General features: G+C 42.4%; 1 pseudogene; it reads left to right on the top strand.

Moving 5' to 3' along the window:
* The first annotated feature begins 1,794 nt into the window (after nucleotides 1-1,794).
* On the top strand, nucleotides 1,795-6,030 carry LOC119266809 (annotated as a pseudogene).

Raw genomic sequence — 6,030 nt, 5'->3', positions numbered from 1 at the left:
GTCGTGCCATCTTTGTTGATGCTGGATAGTTCAAGTTTGAGGTGGTCAAGTGATACATGTACTACCTCTGTACTGTGCCAAAATATAAGATGATTTTACAGTGCAAAAACGTCTTGTATTTTGGTACAAAAGAGTACCACGAGTGGTTGGTTTCGTGGGTGTGCATGCATGACCGGTTGATGTTGGAGAAGAACTTAGGGGGGCTGTTTTGAAAGTTCAGAGACTAGTGTGTAATCTTTCTATCTTTCTGATGATGTTTGTAATTTGTACTCTGTCGCACCGCTTTGGCCTTCTGGAGATGCCATCTCAATATGTATAAATTAAATGCGGATTTTTAACATGTTTCATATTCTAATTTACAATACTATGTGAGAAAAAAAAAGAGTTCTGAGGATTTGCGAAAAAGTCTTACATACCAAAAGGATCATGTACTGTTCCACAAATTTAGAGTATTTGAATGGGTTGCATGTGAGCACGGTTGGCGATGTATGATGGTGTCGCTCTTGCCGGCGTTGTGTTTCTCCATTTGTGTTGTGTTTGCTTCGCCCTTGGCATTTTTGTATGCCATCTCATGTTTTAGACCTAGTTTAGATAGGTGTGGTGTCTCCTTTGTAAAGGTTTTTTGTATTGTTTGTTCTCTAATAAACTGAGCAGTTTCACCCACCGGCTTCTTCTTCTGTTGCAATGTAATCTTAGCAGCTCTCTTGCTAATGTTTTTCTTTAAAAAAAATCTGAAGATTTATGAAAAAAAAGGTCTTACATACCAAAAGGGTCCTATAGTGTTCTACAAATTTGGAGTACTCAAATGGGTTGCGCGTAAGTTTAATTGGGTCCAAACATGTTTCTGAAGAAATATAGTGTTCCAGTCTGATCTCAAAGTGACTTGGTACGTTCTAACCCAGTTTCAGCCAAGTTTCGTGTGCAACATTTGCACATAAAGAGATGTAGTGCAATTATTTTCGTAAAGCAAGTGGCGGTATAAGCCAAAAGGAGAAAGTATCATATTTCCTTTCTTAGAGTATTGTCGTCGTTGGCTAATCCACTAGTGACTTCGTGCTTATCCAAATGGAATCGTCCTATGGAGATCGATGACGTAACCAGATCCGTTTTTGCCGCCGACCGATTCTGAATCTTTGACCGATTTATAGGTTAATTACAGTGTGCCGCCGACCGATTTTTCAGCCTATTCATCGGGTGATGTTTGTAATTTGTACTGTCACACCGCTTTGGCCTTCTGGACCCCTCCCCTACTTTAATAAAAAAGCATGGTAGTTACAAGTGAAGTGATGATCACCCATATCTGTTTGCCTCCATCTATAGCCCGGCGGGAAGCGCCATGCGTTGCCCTCGTGCCCTCTGGTGATTCGCCTGACACGGCTATATATAGACTGCCCGAGCCCAAGAAGCATCCTCACCAAGTACACAAGCTAGCTCTGATGGGAGAGTGGCGTTGTAGAGGACGGGCGCGTACGCTCCTGGTATGTGGACGAATGGAAGGAGCGACTCAGTTTTTGTCCGGTGGTATTAATGAGGTGTGCATATTAACTGCCTTGGCTGTACTGTTGGCGTATACGTATCGGAGATGCTCCTGTGTCGTTAACGCCGTAGTCCAGCAACCTGTGCTGAAGGTACATAAAAGTTAACAATGGTGCATAACAGATGCATATAAAAGTTCCGTCTAATATAACAACGTGCACCGGACAGAAAAAGTAATAAATAACAACACGGGCCCACGGCCAGCTTCATAACTCCCCGCCCACCGCCCCATCCGCCCTCCCCTTCCTCCTCCTCCCGCACGCCCTTTCGGTCGAGTTGTCAGTAGCGGCACCGACCAAATCAACGGATGATGGCGACTGCAGAGGTCAACGGCGTCGGGCTGGAGTTCCTTTCAGATTCGGTGGACAGGTATGCTTCCCACTCCTTATTTTCCAAAGTTCGTAATGATACACGCGCTGCGAGGAAAGCTTACGGATCCACGTTTTTGTTGCGCAAGTTCCCCCTGCCGGATCTTGGATCCGACCATCTGATCACGACCGGTGAGCCTACTTCTGCACAGACTGAGTCAACCACTGAATCGAGCATGGGGGATGTTGGCGACCCATCTATCATAATGGAGTTGGCTTTGAAGCCCGCTGGAGAAGCACTGAGCTTGGCACCGGTCGATCCGCAGCCATCTACAGGAAAAGAAGGTGCTGATGTCCCCGGATGGACAAGAAGGTATGATCGTTCGGGCCTGTACATGCTTACCTCCTACAAGAAAGTAGATGTCGAGAATTAGCAATTAACCTGAATGGTGTGCTCTTGACAAAACTGAATTCTTCCACTGAAAAGCATAGTTACATTTTGACTGAATAAATATTACAGAAAGATGCATATGAGCCCATTTCGTAACTGTAAAAGTAAAAATTGCACTTCCATGCTTGTCCTCTTTTAAGAATGTATAACTCTGAAAAGAGTGGTGGTGTTGCTGCTGCACCTTTGGTGTCAAACAGTATTCCATCGACTTTGAGATGCAAAAATGTGTATTTCTGCTGTAGATACTTGCTTGCTGCTTATACAAATTTACTTCCTGTATAAAATGTAGCACCATTTGCAATTGTTTTCGCTCGTTCGCACCTCCAAATCTAGCATTTGAACAAAAAAACATCGCAGTGGAGATGCATATGCATGCAGATCATTCGTAATTAATGAATTCTGTATATAAAATTAAGAACATCCATTAACAAATAGAAGTAATACTTTCTTCACTGTGCAGGGTCAGGATTGGGCAAGCCCCCGAGCGTGTTCCTTGTGCTGGGAGGGTGTGTGCCCTCGAAAAAACACTAAGAGGATATGCAGAAAACAAAGGTGATACAGTTGTGGTTCCAGTGGTTGGATATAATTTCGATTCGTTGGGAGAAGCATACGACTTCTACAATCTATACTCTTGGGAAATCGGTTTCGGTATAAGATACGGCAAAAGCCGTCTAAATGTTGAGAGAACCAAGTGTATGCAGGAAATAGTTTGTGGATGTTCAGTAAGTACCAAATGAATTCAGCTACAGATTGTTGCCACGATTTTCTGGATATCCACTAACACCGTGTATGATACTTTTTTGGATTTTCAGGGCAAACCAAAGAGAGGGAATACACGGACCTGCCGCTGCGAGTGCCCTGCAATGATTCGTTTGCTTCGATCCAATGACAATGGCTTGTATATAAGTGAGCACCGGCCATCGCACAACCACGCTTTGACAGATAAGTGTGGCGAAAAGGTATACTGGCCTTCACATAAGCATATTGATCTATATACAAGAGACCTTGTGAAGCAGCTTAGAGAAAACAATATTAGCATTGGGAAAGTTCATAACATACTTGGTAGTTTCTTTGGATCAATGAATAATCAGCCTTTCACAAAAAGGGCTTTGAGGGGACTCTGTGGTGAAATCAGCCGAGACCAAGCAGACGATGACGTCCGAAAAACTATGGATGTCTTTGCAGAATTGGGTTCAAAAGATGCTGGCTTGTATTACAGAGTTCAACCTGACAGTGATAGCCGGATAAGGAATTTACTTTGGTCAACAGGTGCAAGCAGGATGCAGTACCACTATTTTGGAGATGCAATAACATTTGACACAACATATAGAACAAACCTATATGATATACCATTCAGACTTTTTGTTGGAGTAAACAACCACTTCCAAAGCATTATCTTTGGTGGTGTTCTTGTCAGGGATGAGACATCAGAAACTTTCGAGTGGGTGTTCAATGAATTCATCCGCATGATGGGTGGCAAGCATCCCCAGACCATACTTACAGGTAGATGCACCAAAAACTATCAAAATTTAAACCATCTCATAGTACTCCATAAGCACATACAAATGCTGGCATGGTAGATATACTTAAGAGGTACAACAGCCAGAAAACGATACTTACTGATTGGTAATCATGTCATTACTGCTGGAAGACCAAATCATACAATAAGTAACATCTACCTGTTTGCCTGAATAGATCAATGCTGGGCTATGGAGCTGGCAATAGAGAAAACAATGCCCGAAACCACACACCGGTGGTGCAAGTGGCACATACTTAAGAAGGCAAAAGAGAAACTTGGTACATACTACACAAAGCGAAGCAACTTCAGAGCAGAATTCCATAAAATTGTCAATCACATGTTGACAGAAGATGAATTTGAAAATGCATGGAGAGAGCTGCTTGATAAATACAGTTTACAAAAAACCCGTACATGGCAAGCATATATGAAGTACGTCAGAAGTGGGCAAAACCATAATTCTGGGGCAAATTTTGTGCAAAGATGACAAGCACACAGCGAAGTGAAAGCGCAAACCACATGCTCAAGGGATACGTGCCAGCAAGCTGCCCCATGCACTTATTCGTTCGGCAATACATGAGACTTCTTTTCAACCGAGAAGCAAATGAAAATTATGAAGAAAGGCGAACAAAAATAGTGAGTTACAGCATGACCACCTTTAATTTTCTTTTTTTGTGCCAACATGAGAAATTACGATACATATATAGTAACAACAAAAATTTGTACGTACAGACATCAACAACTATGAAGGTCAACACGCCATTGGAGTTCCATGCTAGCAAAATCTACACTCGAGCAATGTTTGAGAAATTTGGTGAAATCTTGTATGAAGCAGGGCAGTACTGGGTAGAAGAAGTCGAAAAAGGATCAAAATACTATGTACACCGCTACAATCCAGAGAGACATGACAAGTGGTGCAGAGTGTTGTACATAGTGCATTTCATGTCTGAGAGTCAGGAACTCTCATGTGAGTGCGGTAACTTTGAACATACCGGATTGCTATGCTGTCATTCAGTTAAGGTACCAACACATAATCTTCATATACTTACAACAATGTTAGATAGCATACTTATTCGCAAAGGAAAAATGCACTGACCAATTAGACAATTTATTGCAGGTTCTTGATTTCTTGGGGATAGACAGAATTCCAGCAAGGCATATACTCAAAAGGTGGATAGTAGATGCAAGAGATGTTCTTCCAGTTCACTTGGCACACCTTCAAAAAGACAGGATTTCAGCTAACTCCATAACTTTCAGACATTCGAATCTTTATACACATGCTTTAGAGGTGGTAAAACTGGGCGATGCAAATCCAATTGCATATGATTGTGCAATGGAACTTCTCAGGGCAGCAATGGACAAGTTAACTCCTTTAGCTATTGAGCATGATGGCCTCGGTTTGGAACAGAGAATTCAATTACACAACAATAAAGGTACAGAATTGTCTCTCTTAGAAGGAGCACAACATCCATGCATGAGCGATGCTGACGGGAGTGGCATCAGAAATTTCATTGGGTTATCAGCTCCAGAACGCAAAAGGAAAGCTGGCCGACCAACAAACAGTAGAGACAAGCCGCCATATGACGACAGAGGTGCAAAGAGTAAGAAAATGAAGGCAGCATCACAGCTTGATACAACTGCTGGATGCAGTACAAGCAAAAGAACAAGGTTCTGCAGCATATGCCGTGAACCTGGGCACAAAAGCACAACTTGTCCGCAAAGAGGGGATACGCCCCAGAAAAAAAGAAAGGAACCAAAATGCTCGATATGCGGAGTCGGAGGACATCGAAAGAACACGTGCAACAATCCTAACATTGTGTTGCATGTTGCGGAGCAAGCTATTCCTGAACATGGCATCTCATCATGAAGATTCATTCAATCATCGAAGCATTCAGGAAAGTTGAACTGCAATTGCTCTGTTCTCCACCTGGCCCCTCTGAAGTCATTGTCATACCCATAGCATCTGTAGTTTCAACTTTTCTTCCCGTGCGTACTTAATGGTCAATGCCAGTGTGCTTCTGTAGCTTATATGTACTGCTTTGCATGTACTATATTTACCATCTAGAACTTATTTTGAAAACTTGGTTCCATGCTGCATGCTAAACAATATGGTGACAAATTTGCATGCATTGGGTTCATAAAAGTTGTCAGCGAAAATTTCAGGGTAGTAATGCTTAAAAAATGTGTTGTATTTTTGGTGTGCTAGCCAACCAAACCGG

Source organism: Triticum dicoccoides, chromosome 3A, assembly GCF_002162155.2.
Source record: "Triticum dicoccoides isolate Atlit2015 ecotype Zavitan chromosome 3A, WEW_v2.0, whole genome shotgun sequence".
In the NCBI taxonomy this organism is placed as follows: Eukaryota; Viridiplantae; Streptophyta; class Magnoliopsida; order Poales; family Poaceae; genus Triticum; species Triticum dicoccoides.
This window is presented reverse-complemented; position numbering and strand designations above follow the sequence as displayed.